This window comes from Dipodomys merriami, unplaced genomic scaffold (genome assembly GCF_024711535.1).
Source record: "Dipodomys merriami isolate MVZ:Mamm:240054 unplaced genomic scaffold, mDipMer1.0.p SCAF_153, whole genome shotgun sequence".
NCBI lineage: Eukaryota > Metazoa > Chordata > Mammalia > Rodentia > Heteromyidae > Dipodomys > Dipodomys merriami.
Genome location: NW_027202860.1, coordinates 1,880,929 through 1,896,686, shown reverse-complemented (window position 1 = coordinate 1,896,686; position 15,758 = coordinate 1,880,929).

Here is a 15,758-nt window from a genome sequence, read left to right as displayed (position 1 = left end):
CCCACTTTTAGCTCTTCTCAGATGAAGATATTATCAAAAAGGGGGGCGGGAGATTCAATCCTGGGTCACTTTATTGAAAGATGTCTGAAAATTGTGCTGGTTCAGAGAGATCGGCTCTCTCCTCTGGACCAAGTATTTGTACTCACTCTGCTTCATTCATCCATTCTGGTTTACTTTGCCCATTTAGTCTTTCTTCAAACACATACAGCAAAGGTAGGGTCTGGTTTCAAAGACTTCAAGGTGGGGCTAAGGGTTCAAAATTCAAGTATCAAATAAAAGGCCCTCTTCACCAACCTCAAGCCATTTTCACACAGGTTTTGAACAGGAGGACAGTGGGTGGGTCTAGAGAAGGGAAATGAATGGGTGTTTCTGACATGTTAGGAATCTGGGCAAGAGACAGTGTTCTCTCTGGCAAAGTGCCTTTATATTCTGGAAGATGGCTGGCTAATGATGCCATGGATGGAGATAGGACTGTCAGAAAAACTTTACAGCATAGCATAGCCAATGTGTAGAGTTCAGTTCCAGATAGCCTATGGTGTTGCAAAGTTCAGAAAGTTAAAAAATACAGGTGTGCAGGCGTTTGCTCTGGTGTTGGAGGAATGGGGAAGAAATGGCAAGGACTTGGAAGGCTTCTAAGCCATCTCACAATTACGAACTCTCTTACTTCATGGCCGAAGGTAGGTGGTCTTGGCCTTCAGGTATTGGAAGATCTAGAATGGCTTTGTAGAAAGGTACTCACTGGAGTGCTCGCCTTCCCCTGCCGTCATCATAGATTCTTGGATCATTTTTTTTTCACTTCCTTGAGGCATTCTGAACACATCACCCCACAGCACTCCTAGCAGGTCGCCTGACCACGGAAGGTGCCAAATAACCTGCAACATAGGATCCTATAGAGTGTGCTTTTCAGACCTTGCAAGTCAGGATAGTCTTGTAAGCCTTCCAGCTACATCTCTCTGTCCAAGCTCATTCATATTCAAGAAATATCTTGGCTCTTTGGAGAACTGAAGATTATGTTGAGGAAATATTGAATTTCATCTCAACTAAGGTAGTACTTACCGCTTGTTTGGCCCAGTATGAACTCTTGCATACTCTCTGCTTATCATTGTTTACTGAGTGAACATGGGTTAAGAATTAACTTGAAGACAAGGTCACAGGACTCTGATTCCCTAACTCGTACCACACAACAGAAAGATAACTCTGGCTCAAGGAGAAACACAGATGTAGTTAGAAGGTTACTAATAGCCACATTAAAAATAGGTTCAGCCTGGCCCAGATGGCTCATGCCTGGAATCCTAGCTACTCAAGAGGCTGAGATCTGAGGACTGCAGTTCAAAGCCAGCTGGGGGCAGGAAAACGTTTGAGAGTCAGGTTGTGGGACCTGAACTCTGTGCCTGGGCGCTGTCCCTCAGCTCTTCAGTTCAAGTCTAATGTTCTACTTGAGCCACAGTGCCACGTCTGGCTTTCTCTGCTTAGGTGGTGCTGAGGAATCAAATCCAGGGCCTCATGCATGCCAGGCAAGCACTCTACCACTGAGCCACCTTCCCATCCTCCTGTTTGAGACTCTTAACTCTACTACATTACCAAAAAAGCTGGAAGTAGAGCTGTGGCTCAAGCGACAGAGTGCTAGCCTTGTACAAAAGCAGCTTAGGGAAAGAGCCAGACCCTGTATCCAAGCTCCAGGACCAGCACACACAACAAAGGCTCAATTATTTATTATGTATTTTATTTAATCCAATATGTTGAAGAATTTTATGGCTTCAACATGTAATCAATCAAAAATCATTTCGTGGGGGTAATTTGCATTCTTTTTCTTCCTCCGTTTCTGTGTTTTCCATCCCTCCTTCAGTGACTGTCATCCTGTGGGTGTCTGGAATCCAGGCAGAAGAAGGAGAGGTTGCAAACTCCTCAAGTAGCTAGGCCTTTTTCTTTTGTGATTCTCCCCCACCCTTTTGAAGGGCAGGACCTTGTACTTAAGCTGGGCTCACAGGTCCGGGCTGACACGTGTCAGCCACAGGGTGGGCAGGTGTCCAAGCCTGGCTGGCCACACGCAGGCCTGCGCGGGGAGTGGGCCATGCACCAGCTGCTGCAGGCAGCAGAGACTGGGAATGGTGCCACAGCGCCCCACACTGGTCTCAAAGTGCAACTGCAGGTTCACCCCCCACTGGACCTTGCCCAGAGTTAAGTTCATGCTTTTAATGCCACAGATACACCCCAGGGAAAGGGTTAGAAATAAGCCTCAGAACCCCAGGATCTCATTCCTGTGCTCTGAGAGATGCCCTGGCTGCCAGCAGCACTTCTTTCCCCTTGCATTTCAGTACTTCCAAAATGTATTAGGATTGGAGGGAATTTAATACCTTCTTAAGACCTCCTACAACCCAGCTAGACGTTCAAGGGACACAGCAGCCCGATGCCAGAGACCTCACCCAGAACAGATGGCCCAAAGGGCAGGAGGGACAATGGACAAAGAAGAGGAAAGGCAGGAAGTAGAGGACACTTCATTTTTTCTTTCTTTTTAAACTCCAAACCCAGGGAGGTGGTAGGATTAGGGAGGTGTCCGTGTGTTTCCAGCAGCATAGAACATGATGTGATCAGGCATGGTGTCATGGATGTTCAAGAACAAGTTGTGTATGATCCTGGCCTTCAAGGTTTTCATTTGGCTTTAGAGGGGATGAATGAAGACAAAAATCAGTCACTGGTTTTAGTATCCAGTAAAGCTGGCTGCCTGGTCCAGGTGTCTTATGGCTTATTCTGTTGGCTCCAGAGATTGGCAGAGAGGCTACATAAACCCAAAGCACCTGGGACTCTTGGAAACTGGGATTCCCAGGTCAGGAGTTCTGGTCCCAGTTGGTTCTCAATTCTATTGGCCTAGATCCTTAGTGGCAGGGACTGCAGGAGCCTCCAGAAAGACTTGGCACGCAGCCCTTCTCTCCACCTCAGTGGTCTTGTCTCCAGATGGATGTCCTTGCAAGAAGCTATGAGCAGTGTCTGACCTCTTGTGGACACCTCCATGGTGACTTCCCCCTGCATTATTTGGGCCCAGAAGAATTACCCACTCACTAAAATGACCGACAAAAATGTCCTCTTGGTCTTTGATTCTATTCCACACCACAGAACCCTCTTTTGGATGTCTTTTTAACCAGACTGTTAGACTTTTAGATGGGATTGATGGATGGACTTTAGTTTTGAGTCTGGAGATAGCTGTGCAACAGACATGTTAGGGTGTCATTGGGGCTGGGGGTTGGGTCAGTAGGCAGAGTCATGGGGGCTGCTGTGTGTAAGTTGTTCTGAGAGGGGTCAGTGAGTGAAGATTGAAAAGCGTTGAGAACACACACCTTTGGCTCCATCACCTTGACACCTGACAGGCAGAACTAACTCAATCAGATAATGTTTCACTGGATGGGTTCTCTGGAACCTTTTGCTTGTTTATGAGCTCTGAGACAGTGAAGTCAAGTTTGCTCAGGGGAGGCAAAGGCTAATCACTTCCAGGTCAAAGTTTAGGAACCCTAGACAGGGCAATGGAAAGATTGGGGGCTTCAGGATCTGGTAGGCCTTAGTGAATGAGTTGGCTTTCCATGACTTGAAATGAAACACTTTAGGTAGGCTAATTTTATAAACAAAAGAGGTTTATCCAGCTCATGGTTTTGTAGGCTGGAAGTGCAAACATCACGGCTGAGGCTTTTGTGAGGGTTTTCCTGACAGCATCGCATCACGGTGGGAGTGAGTGCGTATTTCTCTCTCATGATCATGGGGGCTCTACCCTCATGATTTTACCTAATCTTTCTCCAAAGGCCATTTACATCCTTTGTCCTTTGGGTGTCCAGCTTATTTCTCTCAACGGAGTCCCTCCCATCAGTTTTGGACATATTTAAGTGTCTACCAAGAAGAAATAAAATGATAAAAGACAAGCTCTCCCTGGCTTCTGTGTGGTGCCCCCACTTCTGCTCCTCGCTCCCCTCATTCTGCTGGCCCCTCTGTCTTCTGCCCTCACAGCTTTTATTGTCGGAGGTATCTGGGAATGCCCCGTGAAGCTGTCCTGGGTCAGGCAGGTCACTGGCAGAAGCAGTGAAGGCTGGTGACAGGGTTAGAATGAAGACCAGAGGACTCCTGTTCAGGGTCCCATAGATGTGGCCAAAATTGTGCCCAGAGACACCTGCTGAGTGAGACGTTAGCACCCTCCTTGAGACCTGAAATAGAAGGCCTGAAATAGAAGTCGCATTCAGAAAGCAGGGTGGGGGAGGGGGGCGGGCTCGCTCACGTCCTGTCAGACTGGGGATTAGAATTAACCTTATTAAAGTCAGACAGCAAGTGTTCAACCAGGCCACGAAGATCGCCTTTCAGGGGCACGCAGCTGTCTTCTGTCATGTTCCCTTAGGTTTCCACACCCAATGGACCACAGCACATTGGTTATGCGCCAGGGCCTTTTGGTGGTGGAAAATGAGAGGCGGGGAAGTCTCCAAGATGTGTGTGTGTGTGTGTGTGTGTGTGTGTGTGTGTGTGTGTGTGTGTGTGTGTGTGTGTGTGTACAATCGCATGACACAAAGAAACTAGCCACTCCTCCCCAGAATAGCTCTGTGTTCCCAAGATCCCAGTGACCTCATAAGGAAGAAGATATGGCCTTGTATCCAGGAGAGTGGGCTCCTAGGATAGAATCAGGAGTTTGAGACTCAGGGTTCACTAGTCCCAAAGGCCTCAATTCTGGCTACCGGGTAGTGTTACCGGCTACTTGAATAAAAAATGTCACCTGCCAGGCACTGGAAGCTCATGCTTGTAATCCTAGCTACTTGAGAGGCAGAGATCTGAGGATCACTGTTTGAAGATAGTCCAGGTATCTGAGTGATTCTCAGGGGTGATTTTGCACCCCCACCTGGAGACAGTGTGTCGATGTCTAGAGCTATTTCAATTATTATAACAGGAGTGGGGTTGGGGGGGGCTGGGGCAGAGGTCATAGGTGCTGTCAAAACATCACAGTGAAGACACCATCTAATTCTACCCAGTGATGCCAAGGCCAAGAAATCCCAGTCTAAAAACCTACTCAGGATGGGGAGTTTGGAGGTTTACAGCTGTTGTGTGGAGCCAGGGTGACAAAGTTTGCTCCTAGAACTAGTGAGAAAAGGAGCAATGAATTTGGGGGGCTGTGAAAAGCCCATTTCGGTCACGTGCTGGTACTTGCTGTGCTACCCTGCAGACCATAGCATAAAGATGCTGTGAGGACAACCTTACACCCCAAATTTAGAGATGTTGGTCTGCAAGGTTAAATAAAGACAGGATGATTGCATCATATCCCGCAGGAAAGCCGTCTTTCTCCACAGCTGAGCCTTGGGCACCTGGTGGCTGCATTAACTTGTCTCTCATGAGCTCATCATTTATAAATGACAGCCACCCAAGTTGGGAAAGTATGAAAGAGGGTTGGCATGTGAAACCCTCCCTCAGCTTTCTTGCTGATGCCTTGTGTCTTAGTTGATATATTACAAAAAAAAGAAAACAAAAACAATGCTTCTTGGCAAGCTCTGTTAGGTGAGAAGAATGCATGTAAAACCTCTGCTGAAGAACACACAGTATTTTTGCTCAGGAGGAGGCATATTATTCGATTTGGTTGCTGTTGAGAGCGTGGTCACTAGGTGGCGCTAGGTCATCACATAAGAGGATGCTCCTGTCCCTCCTGCAAATGATTCCTGTCAGTGTTGGGAAGAGTACAGACACCCCGGGAAGTGAAAAATACAGGAAAAGATTTAGATCTTACAATAAGTTAGCAGCCCAAGAAGCAAACATGACCATGGCAGGTAACATCGTCTTGCCTGAACGGATGGAAAAAGGGCATTTACTGCCGGCAGGCTTCTGGCGACAGATACCAAATGATTAAAATGCACGAGTAAATGAAGTCTCACAGCAGGCCTGGTCTCCCCAGCAAATGTGAACCAGCTGGGGCTCAGTTGTAGGTGTCTGGAATCTGGCACTGAGCGTCCTCTGTCGTGACACGTGCAGAGAGTACAGGGCCCTGTCACTCAGGTAGCTTTCCTGTCAGTGCTGGGGCTGGCCTTTGGCCACTGTGTGGTGACTTGTGTCAAGGTGCAGCTGTAACCTGAGGACCCTGTGTTCAGGATCCCACTGACTCTTGCTGGATTCTGATGGGCTGGCTTTTCTCACGTGGTACCCACCAGCGTGGGGTGAGACAAGGCGTGGATGGCACCTTCAGAATGAATAATTTTGCAGCCTGGCTGGGCCACCCTTGAGCCCTGTGAGTCTGGAAATCTCAGTTTCTGGAAGCTGTCGCTTTGGGTACAAGGGGAAGGAAGGCTGCCCATGAACTGCTTCAAATGAGCCCACACCTCTGGAAATGAAGAAGGCTGACACACACAGCCATGTGCCATTTTGACCTCCAAATTGCTGTTAAATGGACAGAGAGTGGGGGGGAGAGAGAAAGAGAGAGAGAGAATAATATATCTCCAAGGTGGGGATGGTCAATGCCCACTCCAGTATTTAAATCACTTCTTCACTTTTGCAAATGTGTGATCTTACTTGCTCCCTACTCCGCATGCTTAGTGGATGGTTACAAACGTCTATTCTCCTGCTCTTCAATCCTTTGGCTTGGAATAAGGTAAGGATGGCCATCATAGTGGAGCAGCTGGTCTGGTCCCAGTATTCGGGGAACAGAACTTCCTCCGGGTAGCGGTTACAGCCCTTGGCAAGGTGTCAAGACAATGAGGTGCGTATGAGAAAGCAAAGGCACATTCCCCTCAAAATCCAGGGATGGGGGGTGAGAATCAGGAGGCGAATTCAGGTTCAACTGGATAAAGCAGGTGGCAGGAAATGAACCCTATGAGGATCTGGGATTGTTCTGTAAAGAATGGACTATGAGTTCTCGCTCAGTCCTTAAGGATACTTCAAAGGACCTACATGCCTCTCTGGATTCTCTCTCTGTGCTCTCTCTCCTTCACGAAGATGCAGCATTATTTTTATGCTGAGTTGTATGTGTTCATCAGCTTATAAATAGCAGGGATTGACCGTGTGTGCCACGTGGTGACTCTCCTAATGGTGAGTTATTAAATTAGCCAACATCCATGGCAGATGTGAGCCTTCAGGTCCAGACCTGAGTAACCCTCAATCTTTCCCCATTTGGTTTAGATCAGATTAGCTCCCCCACATCCCCCTTAAACATGGGGTAAATAAACAGAGCTTTCTAGACCAGCGACTCTTTAGGACTGAACTCTCCTGTTTTTGAAGCATCAGAGGGGCAGTCAGTTAGTTTCCTGTACTTTCTGAGGTCAGACATGCTACCTGACGTAATTTGTTAGCACCGCACTGTCCCCCAGTCCCTTTTCTAGTTTTTGCACACCTTGTCCAGTGTAACACTTGGAATGGGACCACTGAGCTTTACAATGGAAGGTGTATTGTACAACTTTGTCTATGTCCTGACAAGTTTGTCCCTTGTCATTCTGGGTCATCAGTTTCAGATAGGGTGACCGGGAACTAATATTTGTTGTGGGCACATTATGTTTCAGGTACTGATTAGGTGCTTTATATACTTGATCTCATTACTTACAACCTCCATCAGGTGGCTGAAATTAGTCTTGATTCAGAGCCACTTTCAAGGACGGCTTGTCTCTAATCATGTGGCATGAAAAAGGTGCACCCAGGGTTTTAAGCTCAGATCCACGCTCTTCCTAGTGTGACTTACTAGGGATCATTAGGTCTTAATCAATGAATAGTTATTTTAGTAATCATTTCTATAAGAAGTGCTAAAACCAATGACGATGCAAGGAAGCGTAGTCCATGATCCTTGCTTTTGTCCAATTATGAAACCTTTGAGTCTGGAAGACTTCTGCAGACAGATGTCATTGAATGACATGAAGAAAGAGTCACCAATGTCATCTTGTCCAGTAGGAGGAGATGGTGTGTGTCCTTCAGTTCAGGAATGAGCATTTGGGAGGTAAGGAGAGGGTCCTGGAGCAGGTGGGAAGTTGAGTTACTTCTTAAACCACGAGGATGATGCTGATGTGGGTGGAGCCAGAGCTTGGACCCACAGGCTGTGTTCTCAGACGGAGTTGTGTTGTGATGCAATAGTCTTGCAATGGTAGTTCCCCGTGTGTAAAGCGCTTCCCGGCAAATGGGAAGCATTTGTCACAGGAGCTTCACATTTGACGTGCCCAGTGGTAATGAAAAGATTCTTGGAGGACAACATGACAATGGCTGAGGCAGATGCCAGCAACAGAGGTAGGTTAGCTACATTGTCCCAGGTACTTTTAGCCTCACGCAGGAGATGCATGCATGCTTCCTGGACATTCTTCCGTAGGGTTTAACCAGTCTGAACCTTGACTGAATCATCTGGCCATGGAGAACTAGTTGAGGAATTGGTGTGAGGCTAAGATCCTTCTCAGGGTTTCTCATGTGATGTTTGCAGAAGGCTCTTCACTCTGAATTAATGATCGTTGGCCTTATTGGGGGCCAGGGCTGTCCAGGGCAAGGAGGTGAACATTATTAAAAAGCTGGTGGGAACAGGGAGGGGCAAACAGAGATGTGGGAATGAGGGCAAGCGTGGGGGTGGGGTGCAACATTTTGAGTCCCAACCTTGGTGACCTTGACCTTGCTTCTTATAATTCCTTTCCCCCAATTCCCCTGTCTCCGCAGGTCAATGCTCTTGTGCTTTGCATCTGACTTAGTAACAGGATTAAGTGTGGCCCTGGATTCAGGGGACAGTGGTAAAGGTGAGATGGCTGGTACTGTCATCTGCATTCGGGGATAAACTGTCCTTGACTCGAATCCAAAAACTAAGGCAGAAAGGGATTAGGCAAGAGTCTAGGCAGGCCTTTTTTATTTTTTGGACAAAAGTGGCTCTTCATTCCTGATAGTGATCAGAGGACCAATGTGCCTTCGGGTCCCCTTCCTCTGTGAACTGACATCGCCTTGAAGACAACTGTGTCTGGTGTCTTCTCTACATGCCAGGACCCAGAGCTGATGAGTCAGAGTGGTGCTCACAGAATTCATTTTGTGGGGTGAACTTTCAGGCTCAGGAGCCTGGGCCCTTTTCTGATGGTAGCTTCCTGTCTCGCTTAACCCTTCTGGTTCTTGATTCCTTTCTTAGCTGGTTGGTGGTAGAGTCTTTAGTTTGCTTCCTCTCCAGGGCTGTGCAGAGTTAATCAGTTAGTTAATTCCTTGCAGCCACAAATGGTCCCAGGTGTTCCTGCCCAGGTAGGTAGTAGGTAAACTCAGACACAGACTAAACCAAGGCCTTACAATTCCCTGCTCTCCACTTAGTGTTGGCTTTAGTTCTTTCCAGAGCAGCAAGTGCTGAGACCATCAGCAGGGAGGTGAACTGTGGAGACTGAGGCAGGGGTAATGCTGGATGCTGCATGTCTAGGATACACTGGGCTTAATGTTTTTATTGTTATTCTAAAGGGGTGACAGTTACATAAGTCAGGTAAAGAGTACATTTCTTTTTGGACAATGTCACCCCTTCCCTTGTTCTCTCCCAGTTTTTCCCTCCCATTCCCACACAGAAGTTGTATAGTTCATTTTTAACCTAGAGTCTAGTGTACCTTCGCTTCATTTGCTCACACTTTGTCCCTCCATTCTGCACCCCCCTTACACTCCCCAAAACATATAAACAAGTAAACAGAACAAAAAAAGAAAGCAAACAAAAGCAATAAGCAAGAAAAAAAGCCTCTTGTTTTCATTTCCTGGAGTTGATTCTGATATATGATCAGAGGGTTTTAATTTCCTTTTGCTTATAGTTTTCCTAAATGGGAACAATGTGCACAGAGACTCCACATAAGGGCATCATCCGAGATGGCATATTCTTCTTCAGGTGAAGCATCATTTCCTAAAAAACAAGGAACTTGGCCCCTATGTATTGTTCATGAGGAGGAGTCTGTGGTCACACTGGTCTGGGAAACCTGAAGACTTAATTACTTCATGAAAGTTTATAGATCATGTTAGCAGGTTAAAGCCTCTGAGAAGTACTGCAAGAAGGAGGAGACTTAAATTTGCTTAATTAAGGACTTTCTAGGCTTATTAGACTATAAGGCCCTTGGAGAGTCATACATTGAACCTCTCTAAAGGCTATATATACATGATCTGAACTCTTTCTTATGTGAGCTTCCTGAACTATGCCTTTTTCCCCCCTGCTCATTGTACAGATGAAGAGACTGAGGCTTAAACAAACTCCCTGACCTTGCTCAAGGTCACACAACTAGTCAATAGTGGGGCTGAGATTTGAACCTTGGTTCAGATCCGTGTAACTACAGATCAGATTTCTCTTTCACACTTCATAATGCCTCTCTCATTTTTAACCAAGGAGGCACAGAAGGGGTGGGAGGGGATTTGTCAAGTCAGGTGCAAGTTGAATATTCTTTTTCTCTCCTGTAGATACAGTCAAGATCATCTACCTTGTAGGGATCTTTGCCAAGAGAAATGCTTGAAAAGTGGCCAGACCCTATAAATTCTGGGAGGATTGTGATGAAGAGCTGACTGGGCTTGAAGTCCAGTGACGTTTAGATGGAGTAACAGAGTCCCCTAGTCTTTATTATGGTTCTCCCCTCCCTTCCCTTGCCCCCCCTTTTTTTTTTTGCTGGTCATGGGGCTTGAACTCTAGGCCAAGGCATTGTTCCTGAGCTCTTCAGCTCAAGGCAAGCATTCTACCACTTGAGCCACAGCACCACTTCCGGTTTTCTGGTGGTTAATTGGAGATAAGAGTGTCAAGGACTTTCCTGCCTGGGCTGGCTATGAACCGCGATCCTCAGATCTCAGCTTTCTGAGTAGCTAGGATTACAGGCGTGAGCCACCAGTGCCTAGCTTAGTACTCCCCTTTTAGGCAATTCTCCTACCTCTTTTCTATCAGTTGATACTCTGGAGGGTATTTTCTGCCAGAAAATACTTTGCCAATAGAATCCCACAAGGGGAAAATGTCTGATGAAGCACCCTACTTCCTTGGCAATCTCTGCTCCTCCCTCCCAGTTCCCCCCATGAGAAATACTTCTGCCCAGGAGATGTCAGGGGCTAGGGCCGACCTAGGCTTCATGGTAGCATCTGAAGATGGGGATGCCAGGCTGATGCTTAGAGCATTGAGGACATCACTTACCAAGAGTCAACCCCGAGGCTGACCTGCCGAGTCTTCTGATTCTCTTCCAGCATGTTCTCGGCATTCCCAGTGTTACAAAGGGCTTTGTCCCCAAATCCTGGCCTCACAGCATGATTAAAAAAAGTTTTCTTTATGTGGCCTATTCAAGACATTTAACTAAGAGAGAGGTCTGACAGGAAACCAATAGGGGTTATGGGCACCCTTCATCAGCTCCACGCTGACAAGCAGGGGTAGGAACATCCCCCTGGCTGAAAGATACTGGACTCTGGAGAGATTTGAATTCAGTGGAGAGAATATGGCCTTGGTTAGTGCCTTCAGTTCAGCTGAAATGCTTATACTGGCCGAGGTTCAGAGACTCATAAAAATCAAGATGAATAGAACGGAATACTCCAGAAATGAATAGGGTTGGTCTCTTGGGGGGACTCATATGAACATGTAGTTGCAAATAAGTGCGGGAAAGGCTTCGTGAGAAGGACTTACTGGGTAGGGTGGGCAGGGGTGGGGTGGGGACAGTGGATTCCACAGGACCTTGGAGGCCTGAGAGGCTTGGTAACTGAGCACAGAATTGAGGATGTCTTTTTGGACAGAAGGGCAGCGAGGAAGAGGACATTCCAAGCAGAGGTAATAGTGCGTGCAAAGGCAATTATGAGATTTCCATAGCTAGTGAGAGTTAGGGAGGAGCTTCCCATCAGAGGGAAATCACTAGGCTCCCCATACGGCTGATGGTAGGGGAGGAAAAGGAGAAAGGAAGCCTTGAGGCCAGTAATGCATACAGGAGCTTGGGAGAAACATTTCTGCAGGCCTGACTACCTTGAGAATTGTACATGTTTCCTTCAGTCGCTCTGCAGATGAGCAAACTATGTCTGGGAGAGCACCCTGGGCTGGATTCAATCCCCCAATCTGTTTTCCCTGAATGACAGTTTAGGGATAGGCTGATGGGGTCCCTAGTCACCTCGGTCAAAGCCAAGTGCCAGCCTCTGACGTTGGACATGAACACAATTGCTCACCCTCTTAACCAGTCACTCTGTAGATGTGGGGGGTGGGTAGAGTCCTTACTTCTAGAATCTTCACAAGCAGAAAAATGAACCTTTTTTCCCCCCCAGCTGTGGTTAAGGGGCCTTTCTCTTGGAGCCTGAATGCGAGCTGTGTCCAGCTTCAGGTTGCCTGCTGCAAGGGAGAATGCCCTAGTTGTGTGGAGAGAGAGAGACATTCTGCAGAGCTGTCGAGGCCTGAATACATACAGCGAGCCAGGCTGTAATATGTCCAGGGTTGCTATCAAAAAGAAAATAAGGGAGATCTCCCTGTCTGCCAAGATGTCACACCCCATAGATTTAAAGCTGGACAAAGTAACTCGCTGACCTCTGTATGGCTCTCAGGGGGCAATTCATCTCTCCCTTGTATAATCCTCCAGTTTCTCATTGACACTCCAGAGGGCCAGTGCTGCTGAGAAATACTGGGCCTGAGTCAGTGGGGCACAGGAAAAGCCTTTCAAGCACTCTGACTAGCATCCCCCAGCACCTTGTTTGCCTTTATTTTCATTTTTTCCCCTATTTGTCTTAAGCGCTCTATGGCTTTCTTCAGGGTGGTTTCGATGGCCTGACTGTAAGGAAATATAATGGAAGAGACCCAGGTGTGATGCTGGCAAACACCAGCTTGGAAGCTTAATGGATTTGTCCTTGGGCTTTGTCTAGAGGTCATTCTCAAGACTGCTAAGGTGGGAATTTTTGAATATGTTGGGTCGGGCAGGTGTTTCTGATAGGTGAAATGGGGAATGTAATTGATGGAGGTTAGGGAGGCTTGTGGGAATGGCTTCCTGATTTTCCTGTCTGTCCTTTCTCTTCTAAGACATCAGTCTCTACTTGCAGAGGGCTGGGTCTGCCTGAGGGTTGTGAGGCAGTGTGGAGTGTGATGGTAGACTGGCTAGGAGGGAATACAGGTACGTTGCTTGCAATACGGTCAAGCTTTGTCCCATAGTCTGTGAAGGAGAGATATTGTGATGTTGAAGCAGAACCCCCTGTGGCAGATGGCTCTGGAATGTTAGGTCATGTCCTTGCTTGTAGATGGCCACCTGATTGACTGAAAGGTAGAAAGGGACCTGGGTGACTCCAATATTTTCTTCCTGCTTGCAGTTTGGTTAGGGAATCTGTAAAACAGATTCCCTACAATATTTCAATTCTCTCTCTGCACAATTAAATCAAGAGGCCTTGGCCCCAGTGTTTATCTGATGGGACAGTCAATCACATACATGTTTCCTCCTTTTCCATTTACCTTCTGCTTTTCAAACACACACTCAGAGTTACAAAGAAAAGAAAATAGACAGAAAAAAGGAGATTGCCTAGAGGAAAATCAGGAGCACTCAAGAATAGAAATGGTTTTCTTCCAAAGAAGAGGACCCCAATTTTTAAACTGCCACTCTCTCCACCTCTGCCCCCTTCCCATAGGAAGAGGACTAGGTTGAAAACCTGAGTTCATCGTAGGAAGCTGTAGTCCAGCTTTTGGGATGGATTTATGAAATGGTTGGGCCAAGGAATATAAGCCTGGGGAAGCAAAGTGGAAACTGGTTCCATTGTCTCTCACTGGGCCTGGGGCTCTAAGGTAAAAAACGGCAGATACATCAGTGTGTGACTAAGTGTGTAGCCACAGACAGTAGGCCTGTGTGCGAATCAGGGTCCTTGTGCTTGATCTTGGCTCCGCTGTTTGTAGAAGTTAGAATCCATTCTGTCCAAGTAGTTGCTTGACACAAGCACCTCCATGTTAAGGGTAGCACCATCTTACAAGAAACTGTTTTAAGCCACATCCTGCTATGAGAATTATTTTTCTAGGGGCCATAGGTGTGGCTCAAGTGGTAGAGCATCAGCTGAAGAAGAATTGTTTTCCTGAGTTCATGCTTCGGAAAGGTGTCATGGTTTTAGTTGATTGCTCAGGCGAAATCCCTTTCAAATTAGACAAACATGCAGGACTGGGACTCTGACCAATCAGAGGAAGAGCAGTAATGTGGTTAGGGATTAAAACTGAGGCACACCACCTGTGTACTTGCTTACTTGGCTTCCTGTCAGTAGCATGCTCTTCCGTACAAGTAAACTTTGCTTGTTGAGTTCTTTTCAAGTTGGTGTTCTTCTCCCTACCGGACACCCCAACTTCCTGAGACATTTCCAGTCGCTTGGAGAAATCATCTGGAATCATTTATGTCACCTCCAGCCCCCCAGGAGGAGGTACTTTCTGCTGCCCTGTTATATCAGCCTTCAGGCTGGACTAAACCTGCATTCCCTTGTGGCAGACAAGAGACTCAAAATCGAAGGTTAGTGAGCAATGACGGGAAGGGGCCCAAGCAGGGACCCCAATAAACCAGGTAACTTCATTCATGGGCCAAGGGAGGAAAAATCAGGCTCTAAGTACTGTATTGGTGGTGGTTGGGTGTTTTCCAGTGGGTCAAGTGTGTGCGTATGTGACTGAGATGTGTCCTAGATGTGGAGTGAGAGCAGAGTCTCCATCCAGTTTTGTTCTCTCAAGAATGAAACACTGGAGATGGAGGAAGTGATATTGGATAGTGCAAAGGATCTCCAGTACGGGAGAGGGTTCAGTATAATATGGGTGCACAAAAACCTGTAATTGAGGAGGGTGTTGAGTACATAGGAAAACTTAGTCACAGAGACCTGCTGAAAATGGACAAGAATTCTAAGCCTAGGGAAACTGAGAAGTGGAGGTAAGGAGGCAGTCTCCATAGAGTTTGTTGGAGAGAATGTTGAGGTACATGTCTGAGAATACTCTAACTTAGTAACTGCTGATTTTGATTTTTTCTCACTTTTTAGACACACTTTACATGTCTAAATGAAAACTTTATTATTCACACATGTGGATACCTCTGTGTGTGTGTGTGTGTGTGTGTGTGTGTGTGTGTGTGAGTGTGAGTGAGTGAATGGTCCATTAATTTGTTTTGTGTCTGTGAACATGCCAGTCCTGGGGCTTGAACTCAGGGCCTGGGTGCTGTCTCTGAGCTTTTTTGCTCAAGGCTAGTGCTCTACCACGTGTACCAGAGCTCTATTTCTGGCTCTTTGGTAATGAATTGGAGATGAATCCCATACACTTTCCTACCTGGGCTGGCTTTGAACAGCAGTCCTCAGATCTCAGCCTCCTGAATAGCTAGGATTACACTTGTGAGCCACAAGTGATTAGCTCTTCCAGGCATTTTTTTTTTTTTTTTGGATAGGTGTCTCCAAGTCAGTGAGGGGGAGCTGTAAACTCCTAAGCCTAAAGAAAGCAGAGGAGAGGAAAGACCCAGTACATAATCCTTCCCGGGTTAACCAAATTTCATGTGGATGATAGCTGGGCAGGAAAGCCTGTGAGACTCATCTCCCATACCAAAATAGCCAGAGTACACTGTGGCTCAAATGGCAGAGCACTGGCCTTGAGCACAAAAGCTAAGGGACGGTGCCTAGTTCCCGAGTTCAAGCCTCAGAACTGGCGTACACCCCCCCCCCCCCCCCCCCGCCCCAGAGCCTAGGAGAAAGATAAAGAACTTGATCCCACCCTGGAAAGATATCAAGTTCTGCTCACATCAAGATAGCTGTTTGAAGGTAGATCTAGGGTTGGACTCATTAAAACCGAATCAAGGTTGCTCTAGCTTCCTAACGATGGACCCACACTCTGACCCTAAAACCTAGAGGGGTGGCTGCAGATAAATATC